The 15,784-nt window shown below is 39.8% G+C and overlaps 1 long non-coding RNA gene across 1 annotated transcript in view; it reads left to right on the top strand.

The window, feature by feature from the left end:
* The window catches only part of LOC142047945 (uncharacterized), a 202,092-nt gene extending 187,527 nt beyond the window's left edge, over positions 1-14,565 (top strand). The window contains exon 3 of the long non-coding RNA XR_012657274.1: positions 14,519-14,565. This is a non-coding gene — a long non-coding RNA (uncharacterized LOC142047945). The remainder of the gene's footprint in view (positions 1-14,518) is intronic.
* Positions 14,566-15,784: the final 1,219 nt, after the last annotated feature.

Genomic DNA, 15,784 nt, shown 5'->3' with positions numbered 1-15,784 from the left:
TTGAAGATAGAAAAGATCCCCTCTCATAGCTGAGAGCCAAAGACACAGACACAGACCCAAACATTCCCTCCCTCAGCTTTGAAAAATCCAGTTTCCTGATTGGTCCTCTGGTCAGGTGTTTGTTAACCCTTTACAGGTGAAAGAAACATTAACCCTTAGCTATCTGTTTATGACAGGCCCTCTGCACCTTGCAGGAACAAACCCTGAAACAACAAAGCACATGGCAGTGTCTTCATTTAAATGAGTAGATGACTTTGCACTGATACACCACCTTTTAGTCAAGGATATCAAAGTGCTTTACAAATAGTAGTTCACACTGGGCCAAATCCCACTGAGCATCCTGGGCACACCTGCCAAATAGTATTGTATCTCCAACAAAGTAAAGTGACGTCACAGAATTAATCTGTGTAAGGGTTGGGAAGAAAAGCTGGGATTCCAGCTCCCTGATTTAACTAACAGACCATGCTTAGGCTTTGTCTACAGTAAAATTTCAGCCACCAGTGCTAAATAATCAGTGGTGATTTGGTTTAAAGCTCTGCAGCTTGCCCCAAATAATAATAATAATTAATAATAAATTAATAATAATGTAAACCCCAAGAAATAGGCATGCAAATAAAGATATCACTTGCTCTTGTAAAACGTAAGACATTTCAGATCTAAATAATTTATCTAAATTTAATACTTAAGCACTTTTGTTGGAAACGATGTTTTTGTACTCAAGAAGGGTTGCATTTAAATTGACTAATTACAGGGGATGAAATTTTCAAACACTCCAAAGTGATTTAGGATTTTAAATTCCATTGACTTTGAATAAGCCTTAGGCTCCTACATCTCCAAGTTATTTTTGAAAATGAAACTTGGGGTCCTAAATTACTTAGGTGCTATTAAAAATGTTACCCATTGTGCTAATCCTTCAGTCTTTTGCCCATGTAGCTCCCACCAGTTTCAATAGGAATTTGCTCAGTGCTTGATTGATATGGAATAAATTTGAATAGATCCAATTAAGTTGTTTCCAAATTGCTGTTCCCACGTACGTGTAAACAATATTTAGGATTTATGCATGATAGCACTTTTCATCTTCACATGCAGAACATATATTTACTTACTAATCCTCACAACCCTGTGGTTATTCAATTTCCTTTTATTCTCATCCTTATTTCACAAATAGGGCAACCAAGGGAAAGATAAACACTTCCTTAGGTAAAGGAGGGAAGTCAGTATCAGAGCTGGAGTTAAACTTGGAAGTTTGTACCTCCCACTCAATGGACCAAGTGTCTCTTTAGTAAGATATTTTTAAGCTAAAGAGAAAGATGACACTGATTCTTTCCAATAGACAGGAGAATTAACAGCTGATTCTGGGCCAAATTCAGACCCAGTCTCACTCTGTGGCTTTTGATGGATGAGTTTGTCCCAGTATGGAAGTCTGAAGTAGTCATTGGCCCCGCTGAGTAAATCAAAGCAAAATGGTTCAGTTAGCAGGCAAACAAGTTTGAGTCCTAAAATCCAGATCCTCAGCCAGTGCAAATCGGAGTGGCTCCATTAAAGTTAATAACTCACACTGATCTCAGTGGGAGTCCTTCTCAATGCAATGTTGACTTCAGTGGACCAACACTGACTTACCCCCACTGGGGATCTGACCCTCATAGTTTGCTTATGACTGGTTTGCAAAACCCCATTTTGGTTCTTCCAGATGTTGGATAACGCTATGCTGTGCCTGCTTGAGTGGCTGTTTACTTTAATTGTTTCATTTTGCAGTGCTGCCTTTATAGAGCAGAGAAATCCTGGTCCCCAAGAGCAAATCCTATTTGTGAGTGTAATAAATGGTAATGTACCTAGAGCCGGCAATGATTGTACATAAGTTTGGAAGATATATAATACAATTAGCAGTTGCTGTGAGTTGCCAGATGACTATGAGGCAAGATTTATGTGCTTACTTTTTACATAAGTACGGTTTAGTTTGATAAGTACAGTTCTGAGATAAGAATTAATACATAATGTGTTGGCCAGTCCTTTCCCTGTGATCCTGAAATCTATATTACCACTTTCCTAATTGTAGGAAATAATTATATAAAATAATGCTGCTTTCCCCTTTTGTCTCTGCTTTGATTGCCTCTTTAACTGTCCCCCTGTCTCCCTGACCAGAGGGGTCCAATTATTTCTACAAGTTCAACCTCTTGCATTTGGGAGGAGACACTGTGTAAACTTGTTGCCAGTGTGACAGCTGGCTGAATCAAGCTGTTTGCACTTGCATAACTTCTTTCAGTAAAGGACCCTGAAAAGGCCTTTGTTGTTTAGGTAAGAAAATGACTGAGCTGAAAGGACTAGTGAGCTCTTTCTGTGCTTTATTTGCCCTACTATCTCCCGATTGTGTCATGGTACCAAAGCTTGTTATTGGGCTGCCCAGTAATACCCCCAGTGTTCTAAAGACCCCATATGGAATGTGGGTCCATATGACTCCCTCACTGTTTAGTTCACCCAATCCCATGGGGAAATGGGTTGGTCACCTCCACAGAGGTATTGGTCTGCCCCCAAACCCACCTGCCACTTTCTAGGCCATACAAGAGCTCTCCATGGCTGCTGGAATCTATGCTAGTGGACAGGTTGTTAAAAGGGAGGGAGAAGATGGGGAGAAAAGAAGGCCTCAGCAGAAAAGAAATACCACTAAAGCTCCCTTCTGGCCTCATGAGCCCTGTCAGTGAAATTCCACTTGGCTTATCTCTCAAGACTGGAGGTGGGGTTGCTGGAGACCCGGAGGTGGTGCAGAGCCAGATACTGCATGGATGGCTCTGGCCTTCCATAGACCCAGTTGGATCCCTCTGAATGCCAAGGTTTATAGGCCAGCCCCACCAAAACTCTCCATGCACCCTGATAAAACAGTTGAAAAGAACCTCAATGAGACCTCTTCCCCGTTTGTACTTTGGGGGTGGCTACCACCCCAGGGGCCATCATTAGAGATCAGTTCCTGTGCTGGCAAGGAGGAGGGCCTAGCATAGCACAGCTTCACTGTGTTTAGGGGTGCGAACTCCTAGCCATGCATTCTTCACATCTTCTTTCTTCTCTGTGGTATTAGAAGCTGTGCTTTTAAGAATTGAGCTTCGCAGGCAGAGAATTTGGGAGGGGAACTGTGAAGCTCTTGTTCTTACTCACAGCCCGCTGGAACTGGACACAAAATAAAGCAGATCTCTGCAAGCCCCTTAAGTGTGGAGTGATCATGGAACACCACACCTTCCCCTTGTGCAGTGAAACCAGACTGATCCTGTTGCCTTTCAGATCACCTGTCCCCACAGAGGGGATCCAAATTTGCTCCTACACCTGGCTCTACCCATGGCTACCTCACCCCTCAAAGAATGTGGAGTGAGCACCAAAATAGCAATAAAATAAACCCACTGCTAAAAAATGAAAGCCCATTTGTCTGAAACTTCCCCTCATTAGAGCGCTTGCTGTATGAGGAATACCCCTTTAACCTACCAGCCTTTGACTCTATTGTACTGGTATTTGTGTAGTTCACTGATTAGAAACAATACTAGATGGACTTCTGATAAACTCTTTGGAACTTCAGTCTCTGCATGGCTGTGCTCATTTAAAATATGAAAATAAATTATGTGCTGTGCAGCAGCATAGGTCTCAGGTAATGATTAAAATACCAAATCATGCTAATAATAATTAATAAATAATAAATAATAATAAAAAGATGTAATAGGAAAATCTCTCTTGCATTGCAGCCTTTCAGTTTGAGCAATTTAAAGATTTACCCTGAAAAGTTCCCAGTTTCCAAAAATCAGAAGTGAGGCAGGGGGGAAGAAAATCCAAACTGAATTTAAAGGCACAAATAGCATTTAAGTTACTACTAAGCTTCTTCTCTGAAAAAAAGGGGCATTTTGGAATTTTGTTTTAAAGCAATCACTAGTATACAGTGTGCTAAGTATTGTCAGTGTGGACACCTGGGTCTAATTGTAAGGGATTTAGAGGCTTGTTTATTGTGCCTAACTTTTTATAAAAGCTCTACTGTTTTTGACATTAATTGTACAAAACACTACAGTTTGAGGCCCTGATTAGCACCTGGCTAATTTTCACATGATGAGTAATCCCCCCAATTCCATTGTCTTCAATGAGATTTGGATCAAACCCCATTACCTAGAGATAAAAAGAAGATAAATCTAACCCCAATATTTCCCAATTATCTATTTTAATAACACCGGTCTTTTTAAAAATCTCAAAATAATGTAGGACTCAATTCAGGTTACATGAAGACTTTCCACTGATCTCAGTGAGAGTTGAAGTGCTGCCTTGCTGAGAAAAATTAGAGGAGATTAAATGGCAAATATAACAGATTGAATATTTACCAGAATAGTTCAGTTGCTCTTTCATTTGTTACCAGGCTCTAGCACAAGATGCTTGGGAGATCTGTACTTTACTGTAGACAAAAGATTTTATTCCATCCATTATATTTTACAATACTTTTTACTGAAAAAAGAAGTAGAGAATTTAAGAAAATACAAGCCATGTCAACATAGTTCAGTTTCTTGACATGTCATCCTGGCTCAGTTCTCTCTGCCAGAGCCCGCAGAAGGCCCTATGGCCAACTTGTCAGCTCTAATGTGCCTTTCTATTCCTAGTGGGTATTTTATTAACACTTCTTAAAAAATGTTTTTTATTTATCTTGCAATCTATATGCTGAGGCAGCAACCAGTTTGTTTCTCTGTCTTTTTCTTTCTCCCTTTCCCTTCTCTCTTGCTCACTGTTGCATGAGAGTGAGGTTAGGTCTTCTGACACTGGAGTCCACAAATCATGGCAAAAGAGATTGTTGCAGTTTGCATAAATGTGGTGTTACTCAAAAATTATAGACTGCAACTGCTTATTGCAGTTCTGTGGAATGGCCATAAATTGGGCCCGATATCGTTCTAATGACATTCATTCATGCAAACGGTTTTTTAGGAAATTGGAAGGGAAATTAAACAAGGGGTAACTTTTTCTTTTAATCTTTCACATACATTTCTGAACTTTTTATCTATCATACTCAGGGTGAAATCTGTTAGCGAATTGTCAGTGGATTTAGCTGTTGGTGTTTGGCAGGAAATACATTGCTCTGGTCCAAGTGAAATGTATGAATCAGAATAGGAAGGTCCAATACCAATTTAATGCATTATTTCTTCACATCTAGACTATATTTTGTGTTCATTCTCTTAAAACCATAGTTGAAGGCAAACCTGTCTAAAAGGATGGAGTAGCTTATGCCATGGCCTTAGGTAAGCAGTAGTTTGCAAAGAGTATTAAATAGCAAAACATGGAAGGCTAGATTGTGGCTTGAACCACACATGTGTGCAGGAATATGAAGCCCCCATACATACATCCTTGAATGGGCTGCTTTCTCTCTCTCCAGAGAACGTGGGTGGAGAAAAGTAGAGCCTTCGTTTCATACCCCTACTCATTGGCCTACACAACTGAGCTAGTGCATGGGATGTTGTAATAGGCTGTTAAAGATCGTCTTTAAATTACTAACCCCATACCCCCACCCAAAACAAGGGAGGGAATTATGACTCCAAGGTGTGCCTCTGAGACTTAGTGCCTCCCTGGGTTATTCCTTGGTTGATGCACCTGACTCATCATCATTTCCTGCAGATGTGGCCTTCGTTCAAGCTTGATTTGAAGGGAAGAGCTGCTCACCTAACTGTACCTTTCTCTAGACCACACACCTTTTACCCTTACAGTTACCTCAGGTAAACTCTACTTTGACACTCACAGCAGTGAAAAATCTGTCTGGAGATGCCCTTTTATGTCTGTTCTACAGCAGTAGAATAACAGGGTAGTTCTGGCCACAGCCTTTTCTCTAGGCCTATGCCTGAGACACCGCCTCATATAAGTAAAGTTTAAACAAGCACCTGCCCTAAAGAGTAAGAGGGATTCCCAGATTTACCAGCTCACCACACCCCAAACACAGGGCTACTTTCCTTCAGGCTCTGTCAGAGCAACTGGATTATTTCCCTGAATGAGGCAAACAGCCTCTGTGCTGTAGTTTGTACCACTGAGCAATAACACTCTCTATTTAACATCAGGAAATCAGGCAGTAATGAACCCTATCCCACTGTCCAAAACCAAAGGATGAGGATGAGACTTAGAATTGTGAAAATATGTGAAACTATTGATTTATCTTTGGTTTGGTTCTCAAAACAAGAACAGAACCTTGGCCTTGAAACACCCACATATCTCCAACACTCTTGGATGTGTTGCCAGAAAAACAGCGCCTTACCTAAAATGCAGAATGACAAATCTTTAGACATCCCTGGTGAGAGCTGTCAGGGCTTCATCCTTTGACAAAGCACTCCTTCCAGCAAACAGATCCTCACTCAGCGTTCCAGCTCTACATGGACACCCTCAAATTTAAGGCCATTGTGAAAAACACAGAGTTGCTTACATGTGAAATTAATTTTGCTTATTCAGGTCAAAGGGTTCTTAAAAACCTGATCTTTAATGCTGTTTATTTTTTATTCACTAAGTTCAGACAATGAAAGCAGATAAGTCAGTTTTGCTTTTTTTCTGTTGCTTATTAGTTCTCATGCACTAGCACAGTGCTGCAATGTTTGGATTGCAAATGATGCCAAGGAAAGTTTAACTCCAAACCAAGAGTGCTGCTTTCACTGGAATTCACAAAAATAATCACTGAAACATTTCTGTTGCTCATATATTTTGCTTTAGAAACTTAAGTTTTGGGTCAACTCAACCTGACAATGTTTATCTAAGTAAAAGAGTGCTACAGTTGTGGGAAGAGGAGCTGGCCTTTAAATTAGAAGGAGGATGATTAGATTAGAGTTTGGCTAGAAAGAATAAAAGCTTCCAAAGCAAGAAGATTTAAGGGTCTCTTCCTATTCCCATTGACAGAAATGGGAGTTTTGTCATTGACTTCAATGGAACTAGGATCAGACCCTAAATTAGTATTCTGTATAACTTCATAGTTCTTACCCACATCTGGCAGTCCTAGTTAAATACAGTTTTAGCTAATCAGTGGGGTTATTTAGAAATGACTCAAACCTATATGCTGTTAAAGTCTTAAATGATTTACTGGATGTCTAGATACCTATAATCCTGGAATTAAACCTACTGGGATATAAGTCCCTGAAACTCACAAGCAGTTAAATCAGTACTAAAAGAAAGAGGCCAATACACATCTAATCCACTCCATGTTAAGGTATACAAAGGAAAAACATTGGAAAAATTCATCTTGCACACTGAATAAAGAATGATTACAAATGAAAGCCAGAACATTATCCAGAAATATAAGAAACTAGAGAAGCCGCGTGATCAAATAGAGAGCCCAACAATTACTGAAAGAAAAGGAAATTGCTGTAAATATTCATTCACATGTTTTAATGGATCTGCATCATCAGTGTGCACAACCCTTTTATGCTCACTTTCAAAAAATATTCTCCTCATATCTAGTTCCTTGCCTGGACAACATCTCGTTAAGAGGATATACAAAGCTTTCATCAGAATATCCAAAACTTGAGCCAGGTTTGCTAAAATTTGTGATGCTTTTGGAGTGAACCGTGGCCAATCTCTGAGCAAACCTGGGCTGAGTTGTTTGAGTTGGAAGCTAATGGCCTGATCCAAAGTCTACTGAAATCAATGGAAAGACTCCCACTAACTTCACTGATCTTTGGATCTCAGTGTTGCTTTCCACTATAGATGGGCTTACACTGTAACTGCAGTTCTGAACACCCCAGGCTTTGGAATGTTCAGATCCAGATCCTCAGCTTCAACATGCTGCCACTCTTCCACCTTCTGCAGTCCGCTGGCCACCTAAGTTTCAAAGGAGTGAAGGCCAACTGTAGGAAAACTACATGGGGACAAAACTTCGTTTTAAGTGACAGAGCCCCACTATGCTTTATTCCTGATACAAAATCATGCCCTATACAAAAAATATTCACGATTGTATTGGACTGAAAGGTTCTTTGCATAGCTAGTGCTGAAAAGGGACATGTATTGACTTAGTAGAGGGCTTGGGACTTTAGGCACCAAGTAATGGATATCTTTCGTAAGGGTCATCATATTCACTGTGGCTATTGTCTGGGAAGCGAGTAGGCTTCCGTTTTAGCTCCTGGGCTGTTCAAAGCGGAGCCAATGGGCTACTTCTTCTTCTAGTCTACTCATCACTCTGTGATTGATTTCATAAATATTTATTGAGCATAGGATGGGGGTGTCAAGGAGGAGGAAGAATCTATAGCAAAGATGGTATAAGTTGTTCATACAGTAACTCCTAACCACCTTATTCCTTCAGAAATCCAGGCCTGACCCAGTAACCCTTCCAATAATACCCCTTGTTTGACTTATTTGACATGATTACTTATGTGAGTCATGACTACTTCCATGACTAATGGTGGCAGGATTGGGCTCAGCAGCAGTGGGATATTAATGTGACCTTGTGCAACATAATGGCTTTCAGCTCTGATTTGGAATCAGTGGATACATTACTTTGATCATTTAACAAAATGAGCAGACGCAGGTGGTTAGTAAGCATTTGGCCAGTATTTAGAAGTATGAGCGGATCATGAGTATTCTGCCTCTGGGCCTATCTATGCATAATTTTCTTTGTTTGGTAACATAATGTGCATTCCTGGTGCCAGAGAAAAGTCATGTAATCCTTTTATGGTGTAACCTGGGTGTTTACTAATATCCATTTAAAGTCTGTGTGTTTGCTGCTAGACTCTGCCCTTGTACCCTGTGTTCTGTATGTGTGGATTAGGTGTGCACCAAAAGCATTACTCCATATCAGGAGCCAGTGATTCCTTGGCTGCATGCACTGCTTTGAAGCCATGCACGCAACAAACTATTCCGAATGTCAAGGCAGTTTTATGTGTCCTGCCTTCCAAGTGATGATTTATACTAGCAGCTTTTAGAGTCAGCATTTCCTTTGATAAATCCTGTTCCAGGATATATACTGTTGTAATTTAGAAGACATTACACTTGCCACACTTCAAGATGCCTGCCTACATTCACTATATTCTGGGCATTGTTCACTGGAGATGGGATATTTAATCCTTAGGACATGCATAGAAGTCATCACTGGCATGACTAGCATGTCTTGACTAGTTGATAGACCAGCGAAGCTTCACAATATCTTTGGTGGAAGTGTGCATTCTAAATGCAGACTGCACTCCTCCTATAAATACTGATGAGATCAAAGTAAGAAAAATGTTAAGCTTTTCCTGCATTCCACAAGAGGTCTTTTTCTTCCAGACATAACTCTGGGGCAGAAGGCTATGCTTTTTATTTCCTCTAGTAATAAGCACAACAAAAACTTTGAAGGTTAGAAGGGGAGGAGAATTGCCTTGGAATGGCTGTTTTAATCCATGGAATTTAGGCTACTGCCCATAAATCTTCATGGGATGGAGGGGTGGCCTAGGTCCTTCTAAGCACTTTGGGTAAAATTGTGTGCAAAGCTTTATCACAGGGCTTTGCAGTGAGGTGAATTTAACATTACTTCCAGGAGCGATATTATATTTTAAGGCCAGAAAAGACCATTATGATCCTTGTGTCTGACCGCCTGCCTAGCACAGGTCCAAAGAATTTCACCCAGTGAGTTTTGCGTTGGGCTCACTAGCTTGTGTTTGAGAAAGAGCATGAAGTTTAGAAATACATCCAATATTAATTTAAAGACTCCCAGTGATGAAGAATTTGCCCTGAACAGTTTACTATCTCTCCTAGGTTGTCCTCCTTGCAGATCAAAAGACCTGACTTACAAAAGTTAGTCTGAATTTAAGAAGCAGTGGCAAACTGCAAAAGTGTGTTCCTTCAAGACCATTACATAACCTGAGATGCAAACTAGCAGGTGCGTGTTCCTGGATTTACCTTCTACAATACAGTGCACAAATTTTTGGCAGAATTTTCAAGACACGGTATATTAAAAATGACATTATGATATCTGGAATTTATTTTTTTAAATAATCTGAATGAAGTTCATAGTTGTTATCTATTGTACAAGAAATATACACTTCTTTTTTGGCAGTTGAAGATAAGGGACAGTCCTCCCTGGTTTCTTTATTAATATCCCTGGAGGCCTGATTTTGTTGAATAGCACAGTTAGAATGGTATAAGGAACATCTCTTATAATTGTAGGTACTGTTTAGCAAATGAAAACTTAGCCACCTCTTGACAGATTGCACTCAATAGAGGCACATTACACATACAAAGAGCAGCAGAATCTGTGTTGGTTAACCAAGTAGACAGTATGTGAGCCTCCCCTTCCAACCGTATTTTGCTTCCCTGACCATCAGCTCCTGACTACTCAATGGAATGTGGTGTTGCCCAAGCTGTGTTGGGACTTGGGATACGGATATATATTCAAAGGGAAGGAAGAGTGCCTGGGCTCCACTTGACCATGGCCGTTTTTAGTATGATAACACATATGTTCACAGGTCTGAGACCCTTTCAAAGGGACCACACTGGTGTCAGTGTCCTATGTAAGGTCCAGGTTAAGGACCCGTTGAAAATAAACCCCCATATGCCCCAAGTGTACCGAATGGATTAGATATTCAGCCACTACAGGTAATTGAGAACATTAAGTAACTATTGGCATTGATCATACTCCTTAACAGTTCTTTATCTGGAGTTGTCTTATCAAAGTTCATAAAGGAAGCCTATAGTAAGTGAGCAAGGTGAAAAACATCTTATCAACTGGTACCAAAGTTAATATTTGTCAGTTTGTTTAAGACTTTGCCTATGGTTCAGAAGAATAATTGCGTCCGGAGGCAATAGCCTTCAATATATTTAACTAAGTCCCCCTGAATTTGTGAATGAGCCAGAACCTGAGCTGGTATAAATCTGTGTTCCTTCATTGACTTCAATAGACCTAACTATTCACCAACTAAAGACCGTTGTAATCTCTTCTGAGGTTACTGATGTTATATCTGTACCTCACACAGACTCCTAGAAATTAGAGCTGGGGAGGAAACATTTTTCCTATCCTGTGAAAATGTTCAAGATTTTGGGAAAGAAAATCATCCCAGATCAGGATGAAAAATGAACATCTCAAATTTTTGCACACCAAAAATCAAAACTCTGAGTCTTTGGAGATTTAGTCAACACCCAGTTATCCCTGATCTGTGGAGAAGTTTTGATTCAGATTCTCTCCATCTCTTGTGTGTGCCCATGTATTGTCGATTCAGTGGTTGCCATTAAAAGTTTTAAAGGTGTTATTTATGCTTATTTTAGCTCAGACCTGGAATGCCAGATGATGCTAATTACTATCAAATGGTAAAGAAGTGTCAGCATGTTATGTATGCACAGTGTGTATGTATGCACACATGTGTTTGTATACATTCACTAACAATTTAGTCTGTCTTCACTGCAGTAGTAGTTTGAGTAATCTACTCTCAAGTTAACTCCACTCAAGTTAGCCTCGTTTGAGGAGAGCAGCTATGTTGCAAAATAACACTCAATCTGTGCAGTGATTATATTAGCAGCACCAAGTAGCTGTGTCCCCACTGTATTAGTAGCTCAGTCATCAGCAGTGCTTGAACTTCAAGCTATAAATCATGATGGGCCAGCTAGCTTGAATTTAAAGCACCAGCTAACTTGAGCTAGAGATTTTTGTGTTTGTGCAGAAAGGAGTCAGGAGAAGGGCAACACTTGTGTTATACCTTCAGCTAACACTGTGGTGAACACAGGGCCTTTGCACTGTTTGGAGATGTTCAAAGAGTTCAAGTAAATAAAGTTTACTGTAGATTGTTGACCATCTAGGTGGAAGAATAAATAAATAAAGCTGCACATGCAAATAGCAAAGTAGGAGACTAACTCTCCCATTTCCATACAATTTTAGGTGCTATGTCTCTCCAAGATAATGTATGTATTTTAGCAAAAATCCTACCTTTATTCGTATATCAACCTGGTTGCTTGGAAATATATGCAGGAAAAACAGACCTAAAATCAAGGGAAACAGAGGGTCCTTAGTACCTCTGAGAATAATGCACCTGGGGTGAAATCCTGGCCCCACTGAGGTTTATGGCAAAACTCCCCAGGTGTTTCAAGTTGAGGGGGGCACACAATTATTGAACTTTTCTGAAAATGTGACTGTATGAGATGACTCATTCAAATGACAATGATCAAGAATTCTCTCAAACCTCACTCATTTCTAACTTTAATTCTTGCTCTCAATATCAATCCCTAAGTCACTGATTTCACTCTCCCTACATAATGGCTTTCATAAACATTAAGGAAAGGACACACCTGACACAAGTGTATACTGGCCTTTTCAACTTCGAATAGCCAATCTCCAACTGCCTCATGCCTAGGCTTTTCACACTGGAAGAGGAAACCTCCTTACACATAAACTTCCTTCTACAGCTACTCCTCACTACACAAAGAAACTGAGACCAACATTTCGATATGGTCCAGTTTCAGCTGTTCATCTACAGAGAGGGTTTGACACAGGTCCTTTGCTGCCTTTTTCCTTTTAAATGGCCTGGGATGAAGTGACTGGCCAATACACCACGCTACCAAACCAGCAGTCCCAAAACAATCGTTCTTCTACTTCTTTCCTTTAGATTGAAAAAAAAAAGGATGGTCTAATTTTACATCCCAGTTTTGTCCTTTCTCCCATTCATTTGCTAGAAGGAATAAACCCAAAGCACAGGTGGCTGTTGTGGCTCTTTATTTCTGCCAATAGCTAATTTTTTTATTTTTGTTTTCAGGAAAAACAGGTACATTCCTCCTTTTGCATGGTTCATCTGTTGTATGACCCACAGCGTTCCTTTAGGCAAATAGAAGTAGGCTGTGACGCAACATGCATGAAAAGGTTTAACATATTTCTCCAGACATTAAGGATTGAGGGGAGATCTTATTTCTATCAGAAAAAGATGACCTTTTGAGTTAACTGACTGCGAAGGAGTCAGGGCTTTCTGGGCCAGACCTTTCCTGGTATATCCAGTCCATATGGAGTTCATCTCAGAGTTTAGATGGGAAAACTACATTATGTGACTTTGGGATGGAGTGGGAAGGGAGAGGCAAGGACTCAAGCATAGAGCAAATACTTTAATTTTCTTTCTGAATCATCCTTAATAATTGTTAATGTTATTGGAGTTGACAGACTGATATCACTGGGTAGGCCAAGGTACAATCCAAAAGGCTCTGTTCGAGTTCTTGCATGCACATCTCTGCCAAAGGACTTCAGTCCTCATTTAAAACAACTTTGTTTTTCCATTACCAAGACTCTCCTGAACAGACATGGCCAAAGAGATGAATTATCACGTGTCCATGCCAGCAAGTGCAGTATGTGTCTGTAACCTGGAAGTGTGTTCATTATATAAAAAATGATGGCTGTAATGGGGTTTGTTTTTCAACAGAGTAAATATCACACACCTTGGTTAGTGTAATTTAGGTCACTTAATTAAATAAATTGCTATAACTAGCTGGTGTTTCTCAAGTTTAAGATCTTTCTTTGTGATCTTTTGTATTTCCTCAGCATGCACCAATTTTGGTCCAGCTCTGGTCGCATCATAATGTCCTACGTTTCTTTAGATGTTTTTGCCAATTAAACATGAGTAGCCACCTCATCCATAGTGGCTGCTTGTAAGATGGATCCAGTCCTATATAATAATGATCATAATCATTTTCATCCCACTTCATCAGTGAAGGCTGCTTCTCATGTGAAAGATTTTTTCCTCTCATTTTTCTGTGTAAGTCCAAATTTTTCCCCTGGAGAGCAAGAAGCAGGAGGCTGCACAGGTGTTGTATTGCCTCCACTTCTCCACCCGTGTATGACTACATGCGAGTCAAAATGTTTCCAATTTTGACAAATTTAAAAAAAAATCTGAAAAAGTGGCCAACTATTTGTGAAAAATTTCATCCATTTTTGACCCACTACAGAGCTGATTGATTTTTTAAAAAAAATTTTTTTAGACCTTTCCCTAAGTTTCCCTCTCACCCATTTCCCATCAATTCTATGTAATATGACCACAAGGTGCCAGATGTGACAGAGGTTTCCTTAGATAGGGAGGAAAAGGGATTTCACAAATCTGAAGATTATCTGTTTGTGACAGGAATATGCACAAGTACTAAGAATATTCTAATATGTGAAGCTCATTTCAGAATCCAAACTTTTGAGGAAAAATTGAGGCCCAAAGATGTGACTTTCAGGGGTCATCGTTCTACTGGCTTGAATATGAATTGACAGAGGTTAGGGCCTAAGAGGGCTGATAAGAGACAACCAGTGTGTGGAGCTGAAGACAAGTAGCATAAATTAGATACTAGTGCTAGTCAAAATGTTTTAGTCAATAATATTTTTGATGAAAAATGCTCTTTATTTTCTAAATGAACATATTTTTGGAAACTCTGCAGTTGTTTTGAAATTTTCTGGATTTTCAACCAAAAGTTGAGAGAACTTTTCACATTTTGAGAACTGGATTTTTTTTTTTCAAGATTCAGTTTTCAGTGAAAAAAATCTGTGATTTTTTTTGTGATTAATTTTTTACAGAATTACCATTTTCTGACCAATTTTATATTGGACACTTTTCTCCTTCTGGGTCAGGTATCCCCTTTCTATGGAATATACCCAAGGGAGGGGGCCAGGAAAGGAAGACAATGTGGAGAGGGTCTCTTTGTGAAGTTTTATGCAAACCATCCCTCTATGGATTTGGTGAGTTTGGGAAGGCATTATTTTTGGAAACTTTGTCCTTTCTCAAGTAACCATGGTGAAGGAACCTTTAATGCCTGGTCAGATTGGAACATACTATTTCTCCAGTGCCTCCCTTGCAGGAGTCCTACTGTCAGGGTCACCCCCACCCTCCCCACCATTACCTAGAGGGAGGTGACACAGCATTGAGTTGCAACACTTCCTGCCTGAAACTCCACACAACTCCTGGACTCTGCAGGGGCATGGTGAGTGACTTGTTATCCTGCTTTTATCTCTCAGCAATGGCTTGACCAAAGTTCTGCTTTTGGTGTCTTTGCTGTGCCCCAGACACTGCAGGCAGAAATAACATTGGATAACTCTGTACAGAAGTTTGGTTTAATAAATCCATCTAATAAGTGCAACAAAGGAACAGAAAAGGAGCTCTTTAGTGGCTGAGACAGCTTAAATGAGGAGAATGCTTTACAATTAACAATCCAATGCTTCCCATCAGATGCTTTGCTTTATTAAGGGCAAAGCGAAAAATGTTTTTAAAGCATGCAGATAAATCTTTGTTTTAAAAGAATGTGCAGATTCTATTATAACGAGCCGACCACCATCAACAATCTAGAAGCCATACAGCACTAGGTCACTTACACAAAATGGATGCCAATATTTTCTCAGCAAACTCTCTATTGATTGCATAAATACAGTACAGTATCCATGAGGTAGTGTTGACCTGTCACATAGTAAAGATGTGGCGAGCCCCATAATTCATTACCAGTTGGAAATAGAACATCATTGGAGAGATAAGGATAACAATGACTTTCCATCCAATGATAAATTACTAGCAGCTGCATTATTTTCCCTCACTTATATATGGTTCTCTTTATTGAATTTAGCTTGAGATAAATAAATGATCTGCCAGAAGCCTGGTTAATATTACTTCTCTGGGACCCATTTTAGGCCCAACTAGACTTTTGCTGATAATATCTTTAAGCTTTTCAGTAGGGAGAGACATAACATTTGTTTCTGACAAGAACCCTATGTTGCCTTATCTGTTTCATTTGAGAGGCCGTCGACCTCAGCTTCTTTAGTTAAAACGAGAGCTTTGCTGTAGAGGCTAAGTTCTTGAACTTGACTCTTCACTTACAATGAGATTATATGTCCCAGTTGTAAATTTAA

The sequence above is a fragment of the Chelonoidis abingdonii genome, chromosome 19 (assembly GCF_003597395.2).
Source record: "Chelonoidis abingdonii isolate Lonesome George chromosome 19, CheloAbing_2.0, whole genome shotgun sequence".
Taxonomy (NCBI): Eukaryota; Metazoa; Chordata; order Testudines; family Testudinidae; genus Chelonoidis; species Chelonoidis abingdonii.
Note: the sequence above shows the minus strand (reverse complement) of the source record. Positions and strands in the feature narration are given on the sequence as shown.